Source organism: Cetorhinus maximus, chromosome 22 (assembly GCF_964194155.1).
Source record: "Cetorhinus maximus chromosome 22, sCetMax3.hap1.1, whole genome shotgun sequence".
NCBI classification, from domain to species: Eukaryota; Metazoa; Chordata; class Chondrichthyes; order Lamniformes; family Cetorhinidae; genus Cetorhinus; species Cetorhinus maximus.
The window spans coordinates 32,856,013-32,883,149 of record NC_135900.1 but is presented as its reverse complement, the minus strand read 5'-3'; positions in this window follow the sequence as shown (position 1 = coordinate 32,883,149).

Below are 27,137 nucleotides of genomic sequence, written 5' to 3'. Positions count from 1 at the left end.
ATGGTTGGGCCGAGGACACTATCCTGAGGAACTCCTGCAGTGATGTCCTGGAACTGAGATATTTGAGATATCTGAGATATTTCCTCTAACAACCACAACCATCTTCCTTTGGGTCAAGTATGATTCCAACCAGCTGAGAGTTTTTCCCCTGATTCCCATTGACTCCAGTTTTACCAGGGCACCTTGATGCCACACTTGTTCAAATGCTGCCTTGATGTCAAGGGTGGTCACTGTCACCTCAACTCTGCAGTTCATGTCTTTTATCCATGTTTAAGGCTGTAATGAGGTCAGGACCTGACTGACCCTGGCGGAACCCAAACTGAGCGTCAGTGAGCAAGTTATTGCTAAGCAAGTGCCGCTTGGTAGCACTGTTGATGACCCCTTCCATTACTTTACTGATGATGGAGAGTAGACTGATGGGTGGTAATTGGCCGGGTTGGGCTTGTCCTGCTTTTTGTGTACAGGACGTACCTGGACAATTTTCCACATTGCCGGGTAGATGCCAGTGTTGTAGCTGTACTGGAATAGCTTGGCTAGTGGTGCGGCAAGTTCTGGAGCACAAGTCTTCATTACTATTGTTGGAATATTGTCAGGACCCATAATCTTTGCAGTATCCAGTGCCTTCAGCTATTTCTTGATATCATGTGGTGTGAATCGAATTGGCTGAAGGCTGGCACCTGTGATGCTGGGATTTCCAGAGGATGCCGAGATGGATCATCCACTTGGCACTTCTGGCTGAAGATTGTAGCAAATTCTTCAGCCTTATCTTTTGCACTGATTTGCTGGGCTCCTCCATCATTGAGGATGTGGATATTTGTGGAGCCTCCTCCTCCACTGAGTTGTTTAATTGTCCAGCACCATTCATGACTGGATGTGGCAGGACTGCAGAGCTTAGATCTGATCCGTTGGTTGTGGGATCACTTAGCTCTGTCTATCACTTGCTGCTTATGCTGTTTGGCAGGCCTGTGTTATAGCTTCACCAGGTTGACACCTCATTTTTAGGTATGCCTGGTGCTGCTCCTGGCATGCTCTCCTGCACTCTTCATTGAACCAGGCTTGATCCCCTGGCTTGATGGTAATGGTAGAGTGGTGGATATACCAGGCCATGAGTTACAGTTTTTGTTCGAGTACAATTCTGCTGCAGCTGATGGCCCACAGTGCCTCATGGATGCCTAGTCTTGAGTTGCTAGATCTGTTCGCAATCTAAAGCATTTAGCACGGTGGTATTGCCACACAACACGATGGAGGGTATCCTCAAGGTGCAGGTGGGACTTTGTCTCCACAATGAGAGTGGTCACTCCCACCGATACTGTCATGGACAGATGCATCTGCAGCAGGCAAGTTGGTGAGGATGAGGTAAAGTGTGTTTTTCCCTCTTGTTGATTCCCTCACCACCTGCCGCAGACCCAGTCAAGCAGCTATGTTATTTAGGACTTGGCCAGCTTGGTCAGTAGTGGTGCTACCAAGCCAGTCTAGGTGATGGACATTGAAGTCCCCCACCCAGAATACATTCTGTGCCCTTGCCATCCTCAGTGCTTCCTCCAAGTAGTGTCCAACATGGAGGAGTACTGATTCATCAGCTGAGGGAGGGCGGTACATGGTAATCAGCAGGAGGTTTCCTTGTCTTTGTTTGAGCTGATGCCATGAGACTTCATGGGGTCCGGAGTCAATGTTGCTGTTGAGGACTCCCCGGGCAACTCCCTCCCGACTGTATGCCACTGTGCCGCCACCTCTGCTGGGTCTGTCCTGCCAGTGGGACAGGACATACCTGGGGATGGTAATGGTGGAGAGTGCAGTCTGGAACATTATCTGTGATTCCGTGAGAAATGACTATCTCGTGCTGTTGCTTCACTAGCCTGTGAGACAGCTCTCCCAATTTTGGCACTAGCCCCCCAGATGTTAGTAAGGAGGACTTTGCAGTGTTGACAGGGCTGCAATTGCCATTGTCATTTCCGGTGCTTAGGTCGATGCCGGGTGGTCCATCCGGTTTCATTCCTGTTTTGTGGTGGTTTGTTTCAACTGAGTGCTGAGTGGCTAACTGGGCCATTTCAGAAGCCATTGCTGTGGGTCTGGAGTCACATGTAGGCCAGACCAGGTAAGGATGACAGATTTCCTTCCCTTTAGTGAATTAGATGGGTTTTTACAACAATCATTTCATGGTTATCATTAGACTTTTAATTCCAGGTTTTTAATTGAATTCAAATTCCACCATCTGCCGTGGTGGGATTCAAACTCAGGTCCCCAAAGTCTCTGGATTACTAGTCCAGCGACAATACCACTATGCCATCGTTTCCCTTCATGTAGTTCATTGGGGCATCTCAAAGTTGTGAAAGGCATTGTATAAATGCAACTTCCTTCTTTTTTTCTTTTCTTTTGATGGTGTGACAGAACCTTCTTTTCCAGAGAGCTAACACAGAGACATGGGCAGTCAGTCTGATCTTTAAAATTAGCCAATCTCAGACTCTCTGCAGAATGTTGGTTAGAAGTCATTTTGTTTAAGTCAAGCAAGATGATTCACTGTGGGTCATAGAGCGCATTCATTATTTTCTACTAAGCATAGACAAGTGGTGCTGATTGAACTAAATCAGTCCGTTGTTCTGTATGTTCACATGCTGTTTGATGATTCATAACTGCTTTATTGTTTGAAGAAAGACACTTGTGAAGGACATGAATATTCAGTTCAGATCACAAAGGGATGCTATGGTTAGAGTTCTGACTTCTGTTATCATACAGTTAGATATTGGGCTGTACAGGCACATTCCTAAATGTGCCTTAGCACGCTTAGAAATGACACTAGTGCTAAGGCACGCCATTAAACACCAAGGACATCAGCCAACCAACTAACATGTCTATTATCATCAGAGACTGGACGAGTCATGTGCTTCAGATCAAGCAAAAACTTTTTCAGGCAATGAGAGAAGAAAGACCCATTATGATGAATCTGAAAATGGATTAAATGCACCAACACATATTATAAGAAGGATACACATGAGCAGGATTCTCTTGGCTTAGACTTTACTGAATAGCAAAAGGTTCCATGGGTCACATCTGAGGGATGAACTTACAGTAATATTCACAATAATTACCTTCTAGAATTAAAAGAGATGAAATTGCATTACAAATTATTGAATATGGCAATGAATTATGCAGCCTTTCAGAAAAGAAGGGACAGACTTTCAAAAAGGTTTTAATCATGAAATATATATTCCTGAATTTTAGAATGATATTTCCTGAGAGGCAATGGACTGAGAAAAAGAATTGTCATTTTTGGTCTTTGTTGCATAGTTCAGTAAGTTTGATCATCTAAGAATTATTATAATGCAGATTCGATTTTATCAGAGTTGATCCCAAGTGGACTTTTGCATTTGTAAAGCAACTTTGTAGTCATCTGTTTGCCACCCTGTAATTATCTTTAATATTACAACAGCATTGCATTTAGAGGGAGTCCAATTCAATACCTACAGAATAGAAACTATTGGTTTAGAGGCTTCATAAAACACTTCAGTGAGAGAGAGTGGTTGTTGAAAAGTTTTAAAGGAAATATACATATTTTTAAAGGAATTTCACCTTTAACCCCCATTGACCGAGAAGGTTTCAGTTAAGACCCATGGTCTGTGGTGAGTTATTTGACCTCAACAAGAGTAGTGTTAGGGGCAGTGCATTTAGCTTGATTGCCCCCTTGATTGGGAAGGCAATAATTAGTCAATGTTCCCACTCCTGATGATTTCTGCAGCAAACCTGTGTATTAAGCATTGGGTTACGACAAGGTCAGAAGCAGCTGTGATGTCCCCAGACTGCTAACTGCCAGCACTCATTGCAAAAGCTCACATGTGAAAAACAGGCGGTTGGAGAGATACAGGACATTCCAGTGCCTCTGGACAAATTTGCCAATGAGCGATGAACATCTCTAGAAAAGAAAATAACTGATGACAAAAAGGGGCCAAAAAAAAAAAAAATCGGACTGTTACCTGCATGAAAAAGTATTTCGTAAACCTTCGTTCATTCATTTACAATCGTACAACTGTAAAGTTTAAATAATTCACAAATGCGTGGTGCTGACAATGGTGTGTGACTTAAATGTTTCTTAAACATTGTCATGGTGCCCCTTTAACATTTGTACAAATTATGTGGAGATGGAAATTTTGTACTGATTAAGGTAATGAGCCTGACAATGATGGGGAACATAACATCGCTGCTTTTGGCAAATCCATCAGTGCCTTGCTATAGCACAGATTAAGAATACAGAAACATAAGAGCAGTAGGCCATTTAACCCTCAAACCTGTTCCGCAATTCAATGGTATCATGGCTAATCTGCGGTCTAACTCCATACACTCGCCCATATCCCTTAAAACCTTCTGCTAACAAAAATCTGGCAATCTCAGTTTTAAAATTAACAATTGGTCTAATATAATTTGCTGTTTGCTTAAGAGAGTTCCAAACTCCTACCACCATTTGCATGAGAAGCGATTCCTGATTTGACTTCTGAAAACTCTGGCTCTAATTTTTAGACCATGCCTCCTCGTCCTAGACCCTCCAGCTGGCAGAAATAGTTTCTCCCTATCTACCCTATCTGTCCCCCTTAATCTCTTGAAATCTGCAATCAAATCATCCCTCACCTTCTAGATTCCAAGAGCTAGATCCTTTAATCTCTTCCAAACCCTGAACACTTGGGGCCCAGGTAGCAGTCTAGTAAATCAATGCTGGATCTGTGCACCCTGGTATTACTTTCTAATATTCTCTCCTGGTTCCCACTGAGTTAGTTTAAACCCTCCCCAACAGCACTAGCAAAACGCCCTGCAAGGAATTCAGTCCCAGCTCTGTTCGGATGCAACCCACCCGGCTTGTGTAGGTGCCATCTCTCCCAAGGCCAGCCCCAGAATCCCAGGAATCTAAAGCCCTCCCTCCTGCACCATCTTTCCAGCCACACATCCATCTGACTTATCTTCCTATTTCTGTATTCACTTGAACGTGGCACTGGGAGTAATCCGGAGATTACTACTTTAGAGGTCCTGTTTGCTAACTTTCTACCTAGCTCCTTAAATTCCGATTGCAGGACCACATCCCTTTTCCTACCTAGTACCAATGTGGACCATGACCTCTGGCTGTTCGCCCTCCCCCACAACAATGTCCTGCAGCCGTTCTGTGACATCCTTGACCCTAGCACCAGGGAGGCAACAAACCATCCTGGAGTCACATTGACGACCGCAGAAACGCCTGTCTGCTCCCCTAACTAAAGAATCTCCTATCAGTATCACCCTTCCACTCTTCTTCCTCCCCTCCTGTACAGCTGGGCCACCCATGGTGCCACAGGCTTGGCTCTTGCTTCACTCCTTCAAAGATCCATCACCCTCACCGATATCCAGAATGGAAAACCAGTTAGTGAGCGGGTCCTCTGGGGACTCCTACACTACCTGCCTGTTTCTCTTGGACTGCCTGGTGGTCACCCATTCCTTATCTCCCTGTTTGCCCCTAACTTGCAGTGTCACCAACTCTCTGAACCTCTCTGATCTGTTTACCTGGATCCCAAGTCTCTTTGGATCTCCACAGTTTCTAGGTTTTCATTATTTAGAAAAGTACCCGGTTCTATTCTTTTTAGGTCCAAAGTGGATGACCCCACAGTTACCTACACTGAAATCATTTGCCATAGTTTTTCCCAATCACTTTATCTAGAAATATCCCTTTGTGATTTTACTTTTCCATCTACGCTGCTTACAATCCTGTTTATCTTTGTGTCATTGGCCAATTTGGATATGTAGCTTTCTGTCGCTTCATTTAAGTCATTAATAAATATATTGCATAAGTGAGGCCCCAAAATAGATCGTTGCAGAGCATCACTAGTCACATCCTACCAATCAGAGTACCTGCCCATTATCCCTACTCTCTGTCTCCTCCCACTCAGCCCATTTCCTAGCCAGGTCAATAATTCACCTTCAACTCCACAAACTGCAACCTTAGCAAACCTCTTTTTGAGGAGCTTTATCAAATGCCCCTGGAAGCCCATATAAATAACATCCATAGAAATTCCCCTACCCACTACTTTAGTCACCTTTTCAAAAACTTCAATCAAGATTTGTCAGATATGACCAACCCTGTACGAATCCATACCGGCTCTCTTTGATCAATTGAAAATATTCAAGGTCTTCAGTCACCCTATCCCTAACAATAGACTAACAATTTGCCAACAATAGATGTTCGGCTAACTAGTCTATAATTCCCTGGCTTCCCACTATCGCCTTCCCAGGTTGAATATAATGTGCCTCAGTACAAACCTGAAGGAAAACTCTATACTGTATCCGACTTTCTCATTTCCTGCATTGCATATTCTTAATACCTTTCTCAGCAGGCCTGACTAATTAATATCAATCGTGTGTCATTATGAATATACTTCTGCCGTAGATTGGAATTTAGCCTTTCCAGTCTTATTTCATTTAGGATCATGGACAATCATCAGAGGGAATAGGCTTCAATTCCCTCTTTGTGGACTTAAATTGAACCCTAGTCTCAGATATAAAGCAGCGATGCTCTAAATCATGTAGTCCATGTGAGCTTTTACAATTGTGAAATAGTACACGAAAGCTGGCAAATATGTTGGCTGGGGTTTTAAATGATTTTCCAACTATGAGTTTCATTTAAATTCCACCCACTCTTTAAATTAAAGCATGTTTAGGTCACAAAGTTAAATAAAATAATATCTTTGGGGGAAAAAAACACTAACAAAGAAATGATCAAATGAAAATTGCTTTTCAGAACCTACTGAAATTTTATATATGAAGATTCAGTTCCATTTTATTGCAATCCATTGATAGCCTTGTGCCAATTATTCATTGACTTCTGCAAAGTCCTCAAAGTAAATTATCTGCCCACTCCCTTGGCCAAGGAATGGTGTAAAGCTTAAAGAGCAAATGCAGAAAGAAAATCATTTGTGCTAGTTAAGAGAGCAAAGATGCATATTGCCGTATGAAGTGCTCAACATCTGAAGGCCACAATAATCTCATTATTTCACAATGATATGTAGCCTCATTTTAAAATTTTATGGTTAAACTGTGATAGCAACATGTAATAAAAATAGAAGGTACCTTTATTATAATTTCGATTACTGCCATATTTTTGATTAAATATTTTATTAAAATAGTTGATAACAGCTAATGGAGAGTCACTTGCGTCAAGGGAAACTTCAATGGATGCTGGCGTTTTACCTATTATATTTTAAGGTTAATTTCGGGGCTGCTGCCAAATAATGGGCCATAACTAATTACTGTTTAAATTTGGTTCATATTTGCAGTCAGTTAAAAGACCCTTAAAATGGTCAGAATTGTCCAGTCAGGCCTAAGTTTAAACAATCTACCTTTCACCTTGTTAACATGTGCTATGTACATAATGTAGTATATCCTTTCCTAGTAATATTTTGTTTGTTTGTGTGATTTAATAGGTTGTCCTTCTGCTGATGGAATCTTGCTTTTCTATGAAAAAATATTTTATAGTTTTGTGAGTGTTAAAGCTTAGAGGAGGATCCCAGCCAAAACATTTCAATAATTGTTCCCTACTAAATAATTGCCAGATCCGGGTAAAATAATTCTGATTTACCTTTTAAGCTGATGTTAGTGTTATGACACAGCAGTTGGTAAAGGCTGTTATTTAAAATCCCAGAGGGAAACTTTAAACAACTGTCTTAACCTATATTTTCAAGTGGTATGTTTGAGATAAAACTCTAAATTCAGGAATAAGACCGCCAGTTCTCAAAAGGTTTTTGTATCAAACTAAATGAGACCTTTATTAGTTTACAACAAATTAAACATATACACATGGCTACAAATTACTACTATCATAACTTTTAACAAATTCCCAAATTAATCCCCACTAAAACAACAATAACCAATAGACTTAACCAGACACCAGGCAAAGCATTTTCACCTTACAAATTCAAAATGAGACTCCTTTCAATTTGGTTCCTTTGCAGACAGCTGTAGGCTTACAGGCTTTGATGATACATGCCTCTACCTTTCACACACAAACTACTCTCAGGTTATACTCTTTGAATGTAAATTCTCATTATATCACCAGGCCCTTTGAACTCCTTTCATAGTACCAATTTTATTTGTAATATAAACATTGTTTGATGTCTCCTAGCTAAGTACAAGATTTCACTCCCACTCTTGAATGCTCTATTCAACAAAATGCAAACGTACCTCTACCTTTCTGTTTACACCCCAAAACTACTATACATCAAAGCACCCAGACTAGCTGCCTTTAATCCAACTAAAACACACACACAGATACACCCACAGACTAAACCTCTATTTTAAAAAATAATTTCCAATAACATTATATACATTAATAGCTTCATGACTGTTAGGCTATTTACAATCTATATCAATGACCTGGATGAAGGGATTGAATGCATGGTAGCTAAATTTGCTCATGACACAAAGATAGGTAAGAAAGTAAGTTGTCAAGAGGACATCTACAAAGGGATTTAGATAGCTTAACTGAGTAGGCAAAATTTTGCAGATGGAGTATAATGTGGGAAAATATGGACTTGTCCACTTTGGCAGGAAGAATAGAAAAGCAGTATATTATTTGATTGGAGAGAGACTGTAGAACTCTGTGGTAAAGAAGGATCTGGATGTCCTGGTACATGAATCACAAAAAGTTAGCATGCAGGCACAGCAAATGATTAAGAAGGCAAATGGAATGTTAGCATTTATTGCAAGGCAATTAAGTATAAAAGCTGGAAAGTGTTGTTACAGCTGAACATGGCCTTAGTTAGACTGCATCTGGAGCACTGTGCACAGTTTTAGTCTCCTTAATTAAAACAGGATACAATTGCATTTGAAGCAGAGAAGGTTCACTTGACTAATTCTTGGGATGAAGGTGTTGACTTATGAAGAAAGGTTGAGCAAGCTGGGCTAAACCCAATGGAAATTATAAGAATGAGAGGTGATCTTACTGAAACATATAAGAGCCCGAGAGGACTTGATAGGGTGGATGCTGAGAGGATGCTGCCCCTTGTGGAGGGGTCAAGAACTAGGGCACACAGTTTAAAGATTAGGGGTATCCCATTTAAGACTGAGATGAGGAGAATTTTTTCCTCTCAGAGGGTCGTTAGTCTGTGGAATTCTCTTCATCAAAGAGCAGTGGAGGCTGGGCCATTGAATATATTCAAGGCTGAGTTAGATAGATTTTTGATCGACAAGGGAATCAAGGATTGGGGGGAAGCAGGAAAGTGGAGTTAAGGCCACAATCAGGTCAACCATGATCTTGTTGAATAGTGGAGCAGACTCAAGGGGCTGAATGGTCTACTCCTGCTTGTAATTCTTGGGCAGAAATTTTCATATGGCGGGCAGGCTTGGCGGGAGCATGCAGGCGCTATTGCAGAGCCGATCGCCGCCTGCGATCGGCTGTGCACTGCCATTTTATGTGGGCAGTTAAGGCCTGCCCAGCGTAATACACAAGCCATAGTGCTCAGCGCTACCTGGGTGGGCGGGGGGAGGAGAGAGAGTCGGGGCCAGCACGCGTGCGAAAGAGCACTTCAATCACCCTGAGGCACAGAGCTGCCTCAGGGAGATTGAATCGATATTAAAATTATTAAATAAAAGGTTTAAAAATATATTTAAGCATGTCCCCTCATGTGACTGTGTCACAGAGCAGAGTTGCCTCAGGGAGATTAAGTTGAATTTGACACTCCAAAATAAAATAAATAAAAAATCATTTACATATGTCACTGTCACATGGGCTGGGACATGTTTATCAAATGTTTAATAAATATTTATTAATTTAATAAACCGTTCATGAAACCTCATCCCGCCCGTGGATGAAGTTTCATGAAAAAAGCGAAGGCCGCCTGGGCTCTTCGCCTGGCCGCCAACTTTAAGGTTGGATGGGCAGCCCTGTCAATTTGTTCAATTGCTGTGTTAATGGCCTTAACAAGCCTTTGACAGTTCGGAGGGTGCGCCCGTCGAACGAAAGATTGGAATGATGTGCGGTGATGCCGGGGCGCACGCCGACGCGTAAAATGATATGCGGTGATGCTGAGCGTGTGTTCCAACGTCACTGCGTGTCATTCCGATCTTTCTTTCGGCGGGCTCGCACTGGAGTCGGCCATGCGCCCACCGAACTGTCAAAGGCCTGTTAAGGCCATTAACACAGCAATTGAGTGAGTTGACAAGGCTACCCATCCAACCTTAAGGTTGACGGGCAGGCAAAGAGCTCAGGCGGCCTTCACATTTTTCATAAAACCTCATCCACGGGCGGGATGGGGTTTCATGAAGGGTTTATTAAATTAATAAATATTTATTAAACATACTCCAACTCATGTGACACTGTCGCATGAGGGGACATGTGTAAATGATTTTTAACTTTTTTTATTTTGAAGTGTCAAATTCAACTTAATCTCCCTGAGCGCAGGCCCCGACTCTCCCTCCTCCCCCCCGCCCGCACAGGTGGCGCTGTGCTACCGGTTGTGCGTCATGCTGGGCGGGCCTTAATTAACCTGTCCAGGTAAAATGGTGGCACGCAGTCGATCACGGGTGGCGATCAGCTCTGTGCCCACCCCCGCCCAGCCTGCCTGACAGGGAGAAAATACTCCCTTTAGTCCCTCAATACATCCAGGGTTTTTGGCTCTGTTATTCTATTCAAAGTTCCATTCCAGGGCCTAGACATTTCCAGGGCACCATTCTCATTTAACAGGGTAAAACATGTACAAAAGTGTCCTATATGCCAGGTGCTGAAGACACACCCATTTGGTGCTGCCTGCCAGGTTGGATCAGATTTCTCCATAGGTGTCCAGGGCACATGCCAGACTAATTCAAAAAACTTGTTGTAGTATTTAAATAAGGGTCCTATGCTTTTTGTGGGACACTTTTGTGAAATTGGGTCTCCCAGCACGAGACTCACTCAGCAACTGATGGTGTTAACTGGCAGCAAAGGTTTCATCCACTACATACATGTTAGTTGCTGGTTTGTTCTTTTAGGCTGCTGGTTAACCTCTGAATATTTTTGCCTATTTTCTGGCCTGTAATACTGAATTCTGGCTTCTGATAAGCTTTGTTTTTTTTTTGCTGGTGTTGGACTTCTTAAGGCTGGCTTCAAAACAGTTTTTCTGCAGTCATGGACGGTCAGGTGGGGCTGAATTTTGGAGTTGGACGTTGAGAGAAACAGCCAAATAGATAGGCGAGAGCGAGAGCAACTGAGAGAAGAGGGATGAAGAGGGAACTGCACAGGAGATCATACCCATGACCAGTCTTCAGGGGGCACTTCTCCTCTGTAACCTTTACCATGGAGCAATGTCTCAGGTGCCTTTGCTTCACAAAGGAGGCTCTTACTGAACTATGTCACCTCCTGCAGCCACAGCTTGAGCCTCGAACCAGGACATGAGCAACATTTCCTGTGGCTGTCAAGGTCACCTTGACCCTTAACCATTATGCATTAGGCTCCTTTCTGGCTGTAATAGGTGATATCAGTGACATCTCACAGTTTACAGTCTACCAATGTATCATGTGATCATTGTCTTTGAGGCTCTACTATGCCAGGTGAGCACCTAAAATCTCTTTCCCCATGGACAGAGGATAATAAGAGAGCACTAGGATTCACTCACATTGTTGGCTATCTCAGGGTGCAAAGCACAACTTATTGCTCCCATTGCCCTGCAGGCTCCCAACCACCATCCTGGCATCTTTCTCAGTGGAGAGGGATTCCATTCTTTCAACAGCCATAGAGGATGACAGCCATTCACCTCAAGTTTTATGCAGCTTTCTCCTGTAAGAAAGAAGGGAATGTGTTAGTGACATTCTTTTCATGGGCAGGATTTTTCAGATGGTGGGGGTGTCCCGCCCCAACACCCGAAGAGTCAGCGTGGGACACACCCCCGCCGATACTGGCTGCCCCGTTCTCATTTAATGTTTGCCGGAGCATTAACTGGCTAAAGTTGAGATTTCCACCCCCATCTGGGTAGGAAGTCCCTCCTTAGAGAGCTGCTGGCCAATCAGATGGCTGGGCAGCTCTGTAGTCCCAGCAGTGCCAGGTTTGAGTGGCAGGCACTGCTGGGACTACAGCCAGTCCCCGCAGGAGAGGAGCTAATGGAGACTGGACTGATGGTAAGTCCACAGGGTATCGGCAGGCAGGCCGCAGCAAGGGGAGTGAGAGGTTTGGAGGGTTGGGTTTGAGAGGCCTGAAGGGGAGGGTTAAAGGGGAATATGACATTGGGGGATGCCTCTGATAGGCATAGGGGACCCCCAAGGGAGGACCTGTCCGATATCAGCCCTCACAGCTAAAGCTGCTGGGCTACCCGTGTGGCTTGGGCCTCCCCCTATCACAGGTAAAGTAGTGGCGGGGCGGGAAGAGAAACTTAAGTGGCCATTAACTGGGCTCAATAGGCCCAAGGGCGGGTCACCTGAGACTACCACCAGCCCCTGTAAAATGGGAGACAGGTTGGGGCAGGCAGGCCATATGCTGCATTTCACAAGCCCCCCTCCCACCTTTAAATCCACTGGAGGGGGTCTGTAAAATTCTTTCCCAGGCATTTAGAGAATGTGCCTGTCATAGTCAAATAGCTTGTACGCAATGACATGCACCTTTTTCTGGCATGAGCAAATTTCATTCCCACCCAGCCCACTGTCTCCCCACCCCTCCGGCCCCTGCCGTTTCAGCCCCATTTCCTCTATCACTAGTCTACTCCTGTCTCAAAACACCCCCATCCTTCAATTCTCCACATATCTCACAGAACCCCTATTCCCAGTCTCTATCTTTCTTCCCGGATCCCCTATTCCCTATCTCCCTGCTAAGCCCTCATTTCCCAGTTACCACCTTTCTTCCAGACCTCCATTACCCAGACGTCTTCTCTTTCCCCCCCCCCGTCCCACATCTGAACCCAGTCGCCCCCCCCACAATTTGAGACCTCCCGCCAAATTCAATCCCAGTGACGTCAGGGCCCTCACAACTTCAGGGACCCTGTGAATGTTGACACCCGTGACTCCCAACTTTCCAGCATCCTGCCGACTGCGTTCCACATGGTCACAGCTCCCTGCGCTAGTGCTCGGGTGATGTCATCGAGCCCAAGACTTTAACAGCAGCCGCCAGTGATGTCACAAAGCTGGGGGCGGGGTGGGGTGGGAGGGGTTGCACTGTGGCTGGAAATTTGAGTCGCTGATCTCCAAGGCTGCTGGAGGCACAGCTTAAGAGAGGTAGCCTCGATTCTAGGAACCACAGGGCCATTGCAGGAACCAGCTTTTCACATATGTTGATCGTGCACTGCATTTGATCTCATTGATTTTGTTTAGCCTGAAAGCAGCTCGACGTTTCTGGCAGAGACTAACACGCAAATGCACTTACACATGCAAGAACATAGATTGATAAGGACCAGAATTCAAATGGACAAGAATGTGTGCGAGGGAAACTGAGAGAAGGAGGCCAAGAGTTTCTTTGTAACAATGACTGAAACCAACTGTCTGTACAGCAAAAGATATTTACATTATTCTGAAAAATAGTTCCAGAATCTACACCAACAATGAGAAGTGTTAATTCCAGTTAACAAGAGATCGATAAAGATTAGCAGACTTCATAAAAACGTTCCATATTTTAAAAAACTATTGTTCATACAATTCATGGAAGAATTAAGTGCCAGTAGCAACAAATTTAAAACATAAATTTTAGTGCCATGCTATTGATGTATGAAATTTGTTGAGCCAACCATGCTACTTTCTTATGATTCTTATGGTTTGTAAAAGACTGGAGCTGATGCCTATTTCTCTAAGTAATTTTGCATCATTCCTACTATTATCAACATATCTTTTTGCTCTCTTCTCTCTTCAGTGCCAGTTTGCTGTTTAAACACAATTATTAGTTTGGAGAAATAGCTGAATGGATTACATTGTTTTCTTTTACATTGAGTGGAATTGTCCCAGATTTGCGCTAATTATGGTAGTGGGCGTGAAAAAAGATGTTTTACCCATTGGACACAATGGCGTGTTTTCACACCAGGTCATCCCCTTCCCGCCTCATTAATTATGCAGCCACAGTAAACACATCGTCTCGCTGCGGGCGGCCTCTGAATCGCCTGCCACGCTGTTACCTTGCCACTTCCTCACTCCGGGTGCCATATCTAAACTGCAGCCGCACACACAGTTCTCAATGCATGCAGCCCAGGACTGCTCCAGTGAAGACATGGCCCTGAAAGCCAAGAAAAGTTCAGTGACCTGTCACTAGAATGCCTTTTGGAGGCCCACTGTGATGCCTTCCACCCCCACTTTGGCCGCAGGAGGTCCAGCAGTCTCACCACTCCAGCTTTGTAGGTGATGGCAGTGCCAATGCCGCACAGAAGAGGTTGTCCATCTAGTGGAGAAAGAGGATGAATAATCTCATCTGTGCCACCAGGGTAAGGTGACCATCTCATTGCTCTAAACTCACACACTCACACATTCACTGGCATCTCACTCACTGCCAGTTCAAGGGACATCATCACTCACTCCCTCACACACACCCTCACATCTCCATCTGGCCTCATCTCCTCTGGAGACTGCCTCCTCAGCCCTCACCCTCTTGTGGCCACTTGCACAGATCAACATGTGCTCCCACACACACCTTAGGATGTCCACCTTCTCCAGTACAGCCCTCGCCCTGCAGCCTCTTCCCTTGCCTGGGGCCACTTCTCCCCTTTCCCCAAGCAAGCGCTAGCTCTGCAGCCATTGAAAAGCCACCCTCTGGTAATGTAGAGACCTGCCTTGAACCTCCCTAAAAGTGATGTGGTGCTGCCTGTGAACCTGGTGCTGATGACAGTGAGTGCTGCCTGAAGCAAGGTAGGCAAACAAACCCCGAAGTTCCGAGGGAAGTGCAGCTCGCCATGTTCACATCGCTTTATGTACACTTGTGAAACACATTGGCGTGCAATCACACCGGCACACCCGGATGATCCACCATAGGGGGATGATTCCGACGAGCAGGGCTTATAATGAGATGCTAAAGTATTGAAATTAGGTTCCCGACGCGTGGCAGCAAGAAATGCAGCCCGCCTTTGATGGGTGGCATGGACGATCGCAAACTGGTTTCACAAAGGTGTAAAACCGATTTTTGGCCTCCTCACCATATTGTCTGCACACACCCGCCATGAGTCCCACCGCCAATGGGACCAGATGACTCTGCCCATTATCTGGAGTTGATATTTATAGGGATTAAAACAATATGGATAGTCAGTAAAATTTAAAGAAAATAATTGTATTCAAAATTATTTTCTGATGAGATCATTACACTCTCATAATATTCTTAGCAAAATTCAAAATCCTGCCATAATATTACTGCATTACTATTATTCCTAATCTAACTTCCTCTATTTCCCATTCAGCTTCATCTTATACTTCTTAACCTCACTCACTGCAATTTATAGGATTCCCAGAAGTCAGTCATCAAGCTGAATTAATGTGAGAGTGCTGCTTTAAGACTAAGTTCTATGACACCTTTTATTCTCTTGGCAACCACTGTAGTGAAAGGCTGGTGCTGAGTGGCTCAATTAATTAGATAAGTAGATAGAACCATATTATGGACATCAGAATGTGAATGATGTTACTGATAAAATTATGGAGGCTGGTTCCTCGTGTGATGTCATTATTTTTTCAGAGCTTAATGAGCTTTAAATTTTCTAATTTTTCAATCCATCAAATAATTGAAAATGAATATGCTTGCATTTCATAAATGAATGATTGATTATTGACTCCATTTAACTTGATAAAACTGTGAACTTTGTTTAAAATGAGTGCTATTTTTGATATATATATATATACATAATACCATTCTGATTCTTTGTATTAATCATATATGCAATGTATTTTACCTACCTTATCCCATGCTGCCCCTGATTATATCATCTGTAGGTATAAGGTCAGCTTCCATGTGAATGCTGACAGCAGCCGGCTTCACCTCTTCACTACTGTACTCTACACCATGACTGCCTCTGAGCTGGCAGATTGCCTGAGATGAAGTGGAATTTCCTTCAACTGAACATTAGGAAGACTGAAGCCATTGTTTTCAATCCTTGACATTTCAAATGAGTTAATGCCTGTGTAATTATCATGCACACAGGGGTGTAGTATGAGGCTGTTAAGCATCTGTATGTGTACTTTGCTAAAGAGAAGTTCTATGCTTCTTTTTGCCCTTTGCTTTTGTTTTAACAGTCTTGGGGGAGAAACAATGGTTTACAGATTTGTCGTTGATTTAAAATTTGATCATGTATGGTGCAGGTTTATAATATTCTGGATTCGCGATACTGTTACAGCTGTGTTTGGTACACAAAAGTAAATAGCTTTTTAAATGGAATGAGTTGTTTGGAGCCGTGGACACGGCCAGAACACGAGATCCATCTAACCCTTGTAATTAAAATATAATCGTGTTGGCTACTGCAAGGAAGTTGTCATATGAGTTATGTGACTCAGGCAAATGTAAAAGAAAGAACTTGCATGTATACAGCACATGAGCACATCTCTCGTCTTCCCAGAAATGCTTGAATTTCTTTGAAATGCAGTCCCTTTTATGAGAAGAGGCTAGATCAAATCTTGAAGTTGATTTATTTCACAGAAAGAAGTGAGCACACAGAGCAACAGTTATGATCAAACTCACTTATTTCAATCAGTACATGTGTATCCATGTAATACTATCAAAAAGTACATCTTAAGCTTCGCCACATTAGTGGATCATTTATAGAGTGAATATGTTTTTATGCGGCTTGATTTTTCTAAACCTCAAGTGTCTTTTCTTCAACAATCTACCTGTCAGTTTCATCAATAGACCATTTCCCTTGTGGTTTTTTAAAGTCCTATTTTTGATTACTATTTCTTTTCCTGTTTATTTTATACTGTACTGCACATAATCACCCAGCTGAGCAGTTAGCAGGCAAATTGCTCTCAAATCTTTACCACTCTTGAGTTCACGAATTCAAACTCCACAAAAATGGACCAGACTGACTCTGCAGAATGGTTCCAGCTCAAATGTATCGCCAATAGGGTGATTACATTTTGCTTCAAACTTATTATGGGAAAATAAGTAGTTTTTGTTCCACTAATTTGTTGCTCCTCCTTCCTTAAGTAGCATTTTTGGAACTAAATAATTCTGTAAATGGAACATATAGAAAAATGTCTTTCACCTGTTTCAAATTTCAAGTACATCACATGATGATGCAACAGTATTTTTGAAAAAAAGGTAGCTGCCAATATCTGTTTGTACTTAGAAAGGTACAAACAGAAAGAGGAGAAAATATCCTAAGAGCAGTTTACTGCCCTGGTGAAAGTCTTTGACTGGTTGTAAGCTTATGTCTTGCATGAATATTGCCTTAATAAGCAAAAAACAACCTGTGATTGAAGCTCCCAGAGGAATTAAACAGTCCTTACAGTTAGCATTTGTATTGCATGTCACATTCTGGTACTTTTCAGATTTTAGGTGACACTTGGAATATTACAGACATCAATTTTCAAATGCTGTTTTGGTCGAGAGAGTTCACCATTGCATATGCTTTCTGGTATTTGAACTAAAAATTGAGCCGGATTCCCCATTAATACACTTGTACAAACCTCACTAAATGAAAGCATGTTTACACGTTTTGAGGCGGAAAGCATTTATTAAAAGTTATCACTCAGTGAGCATTGAGGCTCTGTACATTATTGAACATTGTTCACTGGGGTAGATATTCATCTTCACCACCTGTGTGGTCATCTGGTGAGATGGATCGTACGTTCTTTACAGAACTCAGCCGAAATTGAAATGAATGGAATGAAAATCAGTGGGGTTCTGCAAAGGCAGTGTGATCCATCCTGCCAGATTAGTGCTCAGGTAATGAAGATGAAAATCTACCTTCTGAATCAAGTCATGATTATACAATCTGTTCAACAGGAATGAAAGCAGAGAATGGTTTAAACAGGTTTCAATTGTTCCTTTACCTCAGGTGAATGCTAATGCTACGCTCCATCTTGCAGTCTGGACAATGTAAGTATATATAGATTTGCTTTTACATTTATTTTATGTATGCACCAGCTAAGATGGAAATTATGAGTAAATCAAAATTGGTTTGACCTATGTATACTGGCAGAACTTATCTTTTGATCACAATGACTCCAAGACAAATGGCATAATTTAAAAAGAATGACAATAGTAAGAAAAGGTTGCTGAAGGATGAAACATTAAACAATGCAACAAAATATTGACCAGGGTTTTCACCAGGACATGCTCCTATCATTGTGTGTGCCCAGCAACTGATCAATTAGCTAAGGGTCATAAAACATCTAACAAAGTTAGACTCAACAAAAATTAGAGAATGAAATCTTGTTTCTAAAAGGGTATGAAAAGAGATACAAAGCTTCATTCTGTGGCAACTTTGACTAGCTTCAAGGAAATCTGACATGAATGGCCTGCAACGGTATCATTCATGACTCCTGGAAAGATTTTTACATGTAAATGTCTAGACATAGGACTGCATGTGTTGCTCTGTATGTAGTCTTAAGATAAATTTATAATGGGTGCCCATTTCATAGGTGCAAAATAGATCCCAAAGCATTATAGCTAGCTGCATGTACATTCTGAAATGGATGTGCTCCCCATCATATTGGTAGAGGCACCAAAGAGTCAACAGGCCTTAGGTGCTTTGCATGTGCAAATAAGGGACCTAAAACCTGTTTGCTGTCCCCTATACCAATTATCTAACCCTGAACAACCAAGTTTACATATTGACTAACCTGTGACCCTTAAACGACCAACTCCAGGTGCTGCCAACAAATTTTTAAATAAAATACCTACTTGAATGTTAAGCTGGGAGGTGTGGGAGTATGGACTGCCAGCAACTGCTTGATTCCCCCTAACTTTGATCACAGCCTCACCATAGTTCTCTCAATTGCTGCTCTGTCTCTTCACAATTGATGCTGCATTCTCTCTCCCAGGCACTGTTGCCACCTCTATCCCCAATTCCTTCCTCCCTCCCTTTCCTGTTCATACCCTCACTCCCAATTGCTTACTCCCTTCTCCTGGTCACCCCTCTTTCTCTTGATGACTTATTCCTGCTCGTTACAAAACTTACCTGGGGGCTGCTGCTGGCAAAACAGCAGCCCTAAGGTCCAAATAGTTTTTGCCTAAATATACGCAATTCACCGCTCTGATGCAAAAAAGGTTAAGGTCCTAATATCAGGCAAGCTTTGTGCCTATCCATTCTGATCCAGGAATGGATTCCAAACCCAATTCAAGTCCACACCTGCAGGCCATGACTAACCAATTTCTAGGCCATAAAGTTAGGACTATAAAAGGTTCAGCAAGGATGACATACTGCAACTTTGGAGAATCAAATTACAATACGTTTAATTATTAGGAGGAGCCATCACAATCCTGAGATCACTTTTTTGTCAGGCTGTAATTTGGATGTTTTCCACTGCTTGAACTAAAGAGAATACCACTTGCATTTTTTCTGCCATTTCTTGTTTTGTGTCTTAATATGCCACTCTGTACTGACAGGACAAAGTCAAATGTTATTTTCCTTCCATCCATCTTCGTTTTATTGTGTTTTGTCAATAGAAGCTGCTTGACAAGTTATTGACAGGAATAATTGCTTTGATAGTTATAGTTAACAGGCAATGGAGTACCTTTGGGTACATTAAGCTACCAACGTAAATGAGAATTAAAAATGAGTCCCTTATTTTAAAAACTAAATAATGTGCTTGTTAATTCTACCCCAATGACAAGCAATATTTTTCTGGTAAAATTAAAGCACTGTTCTTTCAAGTCACATTCAGGAATGTGAACACATAATAGATTTAATGCATTTTCCCTTAAAAATCAATTTTGCTCAGCTAAATTAGTCTCTCCATTCTTATTTCTCGTTTGTTGAATTTCACAAATGAAAGAAAATGTGGTTCGAAGAATTCAGTTAGACAGAAAATGGAAATGAATTTGACTGGACCGGGAATACAAGGATGAAGATAATTTCAATTATGTTCAAAGCTAAATCTCACCTATCCATTTGAAATGAAGAAAGAATTATGGGAATGTCTCCGATTAAAAATTATTTATTCACACTCAGTGCATGTTTAGAAAGTAGGTGCCAATGTATGCACTGCGTAACTTATAATGAATTGAAAATAATCCCAAGTAGGATGTTGTAATAGAAAAAAAAAAATCCAATTTTCTGTGCAATAAAAGTGAAGAAATTCAGGGGCAGCTGTAGGATGCAAATTTTTTTTTTTAAATGTCACAGCTATGTTTATTAATCACTGGGAGATGATGCTTATCTGTGCGATATATGTTGATGGGTACTTCACCTGCCGGCTGATTATGAGCATTCCTCCATTTTGTTGAAGCACTGACTGGAATGATTGTGATTAAAAGTGAAAGCACGAGGTCTGCATTTTAAAAGGGGGTTAGTGATGTGCAAAGCGTGAACTATTCAGAATTGGGCTGACAGATAGCATGGCATGGACCCTGTGGCTTACATGCTGAGCTTTGAAAAAGTAAGTCAGCCTCCAAACACTGGGTAAAATATGATTTGTAAATTACTTTGCAACAACTCCAGGATAATAATTAGATAGTGTGAGTGCACAACCGGTATGCTAATTTGAATCTATGGGTGAAACTTTCCCAGGTAAGGGGAGACAGATTTGGGTGCGTGTGACGAGTTAAATCCCCTCAAAGCAGCGTTGGATCAGGTTCCCAATATCATCCCACTCTTCCAGGATTCCAGCGGATGGGATTGAAAGTGAAGTGGGTGGCCCCGTGCAGCTGGCACGTAGGTAATTAAAGTGATCCTGTAGCTCACTAAGTACAGTTTTAACCCTCAATTCTGAATGTTACCGCCAGGCCACTGTTTCCCAACCTGACAGCAACTTGCCAAGGTCACCGCGGCTAATGCAGACGAGGAGAGCTTCCTCAGTGAAAACGACGAACTGGGAAGGCTTTGATCAGCGAAACTGTAGAGCCTCAGCCATGGCCAGGTGAGAGGCTGCTGTTCAAAGCACTTCTTCTCTGAGAGGCTGTTATCCACTGCTTGATAGGTGAAAGACATCTTGAAAGACATCTCACCTGTCTAGCGCTTGACTCATCTTCAGCTGAACTTCCATGCTGCCAGCTTTCACTAGGACATGGGAACAGTTTATGCAGCTCCACCTTGCTAAGGGACAAGAGGAAAAGTCACACCATCACCGATAGCACCAGCAGTGGCAGGAGCACCAGGAGCAGCAGCAGCTCCAGCTGCCTCCCACTCATCCTCATGCCCCTTAACAGAGCAGAGGGAATGAACACAAAGATCCAGCTGGAAGGAGGCGAGACCCCAACACAAGGTCTGCAGGCAGAGGATCAGCTCTCCTGACATGTCTGAGCATGAATGCATCAGGAGCCTCGGGTTTGTATGGAGGTCACTGCTGACATCTGCAGCCTCCTGGAACAAGGTCTCCTTCTCAGTGGTGCAGGTGGGCACACATTGACTGGAGGGCCCCCTTTCCCCACACCACTTCCCCTCCCCGACTTCTCCTTCCTCACCTCAACCCTCCCTCACCGCAGGTCCCTGATTCTCACCAAGTTATAAGGAGAGAAATCAGAGAGGAGTGAGTGTTCATAACGTCTTGTGTGATGAGGAGGGAAGGATTATTTGTGGAGGGTGACTGTGGGTGCAAGAGGGCAATAGGCTGATAGTGTGTGAGTGTTGGCTGCTCAGATGTGGATGTGAGCTACCTAGAGAAAGAGCAATGGGTAAAGCAGTAAAATGCATTGCTCTGATGGGTGCTGTGCAGAAGAATGCTGGGAAAGTCAGAGCATGGAGCTTGGCACCTGAAAATGTCATGTGACACATCTGACTTACCCCCCTGAGGCTTTGGGTCCTCTCGGTGCACTGTCTCCAGGTTGCAAGGACCACATTTCTGCTGCTGACTTCCTCAGCCACTTCCATCCATACCTGCTTTGGTTAGAGAGGTTGTCATCTTCCTCCTGTCTTTGCGAGAGAGATCACCTCACTGCAGCCCCTCATATACCACAGCAGGATGCCCAGGTAAGAATGAGAGACCTGGGGAGCAGCCTACTCAGGTTCTCTTCTCCATTCCTGTGGTTACTGCAGCCTCTAAAACCCAAGTGCTGGTGAACCATTGTAACCCATGTTGTGGGACAAGACCTCTTCCCATTGGTGCAGGTGGGCACACATTGTCAGTTACTGGAGGGCCCTCTTTCCCCTCCCCCACTTACCGCCACATCCCTTCCCCCACTTTCTCCCCCTCACCTCACCCCTCCCTCCTCCCAGGTCTCTGATTCTCACCAAGTTGCAAGGAGAAAAATCCTCCCTTTGACGGATCCAGTGCATCATCCTGCCTGCCCTCTCTGATTACCTGGATAACAGGGAGGTGGCATACTAGTGTCATGGTTCAGTTAAAGAGCCTCGGCAAAGCCTGCCACTTCACCATTCGGGCTCCCGACTCACCAATGATTTCTGTTTGGCTAGGGACTAAGTTGGGAAAATTCCGCCCCCATAGGCGGAATCGTCCTCTCCGCCACTGGTGGGCATCTTGGCGTGCGAAGGCAAACAATCCCACAGGAACTGTCAAATCCGTTTCCCAATGGTGGGAATGGACGGCGGGAACATTCAGTCCTGACTGTCCTGGTGGGTTGCCATGCCCGCCAGAGGTTGTCGGGAAGACCTTTTGCATCCCATTGTTGGGATTCAAATAAGCCCCCGACTGGAATTTCCACCTCCCCCACTATCCAATCATCCTCCCCCCCACCGGCAGTTTCCATGCCGGCCCAGAGCACATTCAGACCAGCATGTTGGGACTTATCTGGATGGAGGCCTGGGGCAGCTTGCAAAGCCTAGAAGAGTTGGGGGACTCCCATGACAGTGGATCCAGGAATATCACATGGACCAGAGGATGGGTGGAGCATCGATCAGGCAGACCCTCGAGTGCCAGGACATGGATCATCAGGTAGCTGGGGCATCCAGGGTGTGGATAATGGAGCAACAGGTGGTTGGCTGCATGAGGTATATGAGCGCGGGGATGGCTTGTGTTGTGGGGGGGATGGGTAAGAAGACTGGGAGGAGAGGAATGAAGAGATGGGGCAGGTTTGGAGGCCTAGAGGGGTCAGGTGAGGTTTGGGGTATTAGGGGAAAGAGCGAAATGCTGCAGGGGCCTGGGAATGGGCACGATGGTGCCTGGTGTGTGCGTGTGGGAAGAGCCATGGCAGAGTGAGGGCGCTTCGTGTGAGGGGAGAGAGTGCAAGTGAGTGAGGGGAGTGTGGGGGGAAGTGTTCAGAGGGAGTGGTCTGTGGTGTAGACTGCTGAGTCCTGGGGGGCAAACCAAGGGAATTGGTGATATGAAGGGATAATAATGGTCAAAGGAGGCAGTGGTAGCCGATAGAGTGGGAGCGTGATGTTTTGGTGATGTTGGGTGAAGGAGCAGCGAGGGTTGTTGGAGGGCAGATGAAAGGACATGCGGATTTTGTGGGTGGGAAAGATGAAGATGGGCATTTCTACAGTGACTGGGGTGGGCTCCTCAGGAAGGAAGGGCACATGTACATTAACCTGTAGGGGACGGAAGCTAATGGAGGGGAGGGTTGGAGTTAAAGGGTGTCTTTGGGGAGGTTCACAGTGACACCGGGAGGGTCATGGTTAGGGGGCAGAGGGTGTGCGTCATGGGGTGAGGGTAAAAGATGTTCGAGCTGGTCTTGAAGCTTACTCTCACTGTGGCTGCTCAGAACCTCAAGGTGGAGAAATCGAGATACTGAATAGAAGTTGGGTCATTGCGTGGGCGGAGCTTCAGGTCAGCCCAACTGGACAAGTGAAGGGGAATCCCAGCATGTAGTCCTTACACTGCAAAGGTGTTTGAACCAATGAGCATGTGAAGGGTAAAGGAGCAGCGTGCGTGGGAGGCTTCTCGCACACGGCTCACAAGGGCCCTGGCAAAGATCTTTGTCTCCCTGGGTACGCATGATTCTGGGGGACAGAGATCCAGCCTGGGGTGTCTCCCTGAAAAGAGGTCCCGGGGAGGGGGGTGGCGCACAAGCTTAACGACTAAGAATCAAAATGAAGCCACATCAGATCTCATTAAAGTGCACGTGTAGTCAATTAACAAAAGTGTACCAACAGTGAACACTGAAAACACACACGTGCAACCACATGTGAAGCTAGCACCTATTAAATTTTCATTGCCAGCCACTGTGTCCAGGTGCTACCCCGACATCCATGCAGAGGTGAAGACAGCCTGCTGACCACTATGCCCTGTTGTCCTTGATGACTTTGGCGGGTGTCCTCTGTGTCCTCGAGGCCTGGAGGGCCCCGGCTTACTTTGGGTCCCTTGCTCTGGTGCAGCTGCACCCTCTGTGGTCACAGAGCCCGAAGCTGACAGGGATTCCAAAGGGACGCATACCTCAGATAATCTGCCTGCTGCTTGTCTTCCCTTTGGGTGCCCAAGGACCCCTCCCTGACTCCTTGAGGAGAAGGGGCACCTGGTTAATGTGCCCTGCCCCCTCTCACTTGGCACTGCGAAACCTCGTCCATGGATACTGCGATGGAGTGCAGGTCTGTGCGCATCTCCAGCAGAAACTGGGCGTTGTGCTGGACACGGGTCTCCATGGCATCTGCCACCCTCCCCATGAAGATCTCAATGTTTGCACATGTGAATACCACTTCATCGGACAGCAGGCAGACAGACCCCTCTGCCTCATGTGCCATTCTGTTGAGCATTTCCGACATCTCTACTTGATGCTCCCCTGCCTCTTGCTCCATCTCAATCACCCAGAGGGTCGTCATCTGACTTAGACTTTGCAAGGGCCTCTTCCCCAGGAGTCCTCTGAGTCCCAGCCTCCTCCTGCTGTGGAAACGTGTCTGTGTGGTGATCACCAGAATGTGAGACTCTGCCTGAACTAGTTCTCATACCCACTGAGGTGTGTGTCTCTGGGCTGGTGGACGGTGCAGGTGATTGCTGTCACGGCTCTACAGGAGCAATCTCGTCGGTGGCTCCATCATCCTCACTCCCATGTGGGCTGGAGCTGGTGGTGGAGTCGGGTTCAGGGCCTGGCCTCACCCTCTTCTTGCTGGTACCTGCAATTGTGAGGGAGAGAGTGAGTGACTTCATGGTCTGCCTCCAACATGGCACCATGCATGACCCTTAGCTTTCTAGGTAGAGACATTAAGCATTGTTCCTTACTTAAGAGGCGGGACACCTAACTAACTGTCTCCTCATGCCCGGTCCCGATCATCTTTGCCAGATCTGCAGCCCGCGCTTCATATGGCACGACTTGGCATGGAGCCATGCCCCCTACTGCCCTCTCCCTCTTGTGCTTGTTGTGTGCCAACTTGTCCTGCACAAGGAGAGAGGATGGTTTGAGAGCACTTGTGATGCAGGTGGTGTTCACATGCTGTCAGTCGACAGCAGCAATCCACTGGCTACTCTATGCTGTGTGAATGATGTACGGCAGCTAGTCCACCAGGGTTCTTTGGCAGCACCTTCCAGAGCATTGAGCTCATGCAGGTAGAAGGAGAAGGCACAAGGAGCATGGCATCAGCTGTGTTTTCGGGTGCCCTCTACGCCAAGCTCCCCTCCCCCTTCAATAATATGAGCTCTCTGTGTGCAGGTCAATGACCCGCTGTCGCCTCTTTGCCTGCAGACTACGTGGACTGCAGAATGGCCTTGAGGCATCAATGCATCACGTTGAGAAGCTCTCAGTGCATGGGCAGCACAGATGGTGGCCTGGTCACTGAGGCCCATGTTCCAGTTCCCACTCTGCGAGGTGAGTTTGAGAATAGAGGGTTCACTTACCCTGTCAGTGCGGATGAGGCCATTCATCCTTTTCCTGAACTGCAGGGCTAGCCTCTGGTGTATACTGTTAGCAGTCACAACCCTGACGACTGCCTCCCATGCAGGATTGGTGAGTCGGGTCGGCCTCCTCCTTCCATCCCTGGGTTGGAGGACATCCCTCCTGTCCTCCACTGTATTCAGCAGTACTTCCAGGGATGCAGTGCTGAATCTTGGTGCCGGTGTTGCTTGGGGTCTCCGAGCCATTTCCTGGACTGCAGTTCAGAGTGGGATAAAGAGCAGCTGTCTGGGCGGCTTTTAAATATGGCATCCCGATATGACAGCGGGGCACAAGACTCCCTGCCCGCCCCATTGTTAACAAGGTCAGGAAACCCCCAGCTGCTTAATTAATGAGCCCAGCATCGCGTGATTCAGCGCAATATCCTGCTGGAGTCTGCAAAGGGAAATATTCTCACCTCCCACCCCCACCACGGGACTTAGGCCCGGAGTGGAAAATCCTGGCCTATTTTTCTAAATAAACACCAAGATCCATTAAAACCACTGGCTTTCTAACACACTTTTCCCAGATTTTCAGCAGAAAAGTGTGCCAGATCAGCCAAAAACTAGACTGGAGCATTGTCCCAGCTCCGCGCTGAAGTTTTCTCACTGGCCTACTGATGCTAGAGTCTCTGACTATCTCAAGCATGGCTATTAACATTGGAGCAAGGTCAAGAATGGTGGCTCCAAGTAGCAGATTTTCCACATCGTCGGCCTTGTTTGGGAGCTGGCAGATGGTTGGAGGAGGTATGTTTGGACACATTAGGCATACTTCCCCAACAGTCACTGAATGTGGGGCTAACTCAGGAGGGGGCTGGGTGTGGAGTGCCTGAGGCCCTGAAGAAAAACTTTGCGCTTTAAATATATTTTAATGTTGTCCCCTGTGTAAATGTCCGCTCACTTCGGCACTCCTCCACCAGATTTTTTGGGTCTTCAAACACGGTGAGGGCTCTAGATGAGTTGCTGATGGTGTGAGTGCTTGTCTTTCCTATGACGTGATCACCCCTGACTTGATTAAACTGCTAGGGCCAGTGGCAGATATCCTGAGCAAGTGCATCCTGGCACCCACACCAGGTTTACCCCGTATGGATTTTTAGGGCCATTGATTTTACTTTGGGGACTCTCTCAATTGGAGTGTGATGTTTTTAGCCTGATCTTCAGTTGAAGTGGAGCTGGAGATTCTGAAGCTTCTATTGTGAATTAGCTGTTGATGCGTTCACTAACGCTAATGAACCTGTACTGATGCGCTGTCTGAACTATTATGGTAGAGTTAACACCATCATGCTGCCCCAGAGCAACAGAGAAGTGGAATAGAAACAGGCCAGTCTAAAAGAGCTGGCAGCTTATCTGTGGTCTGT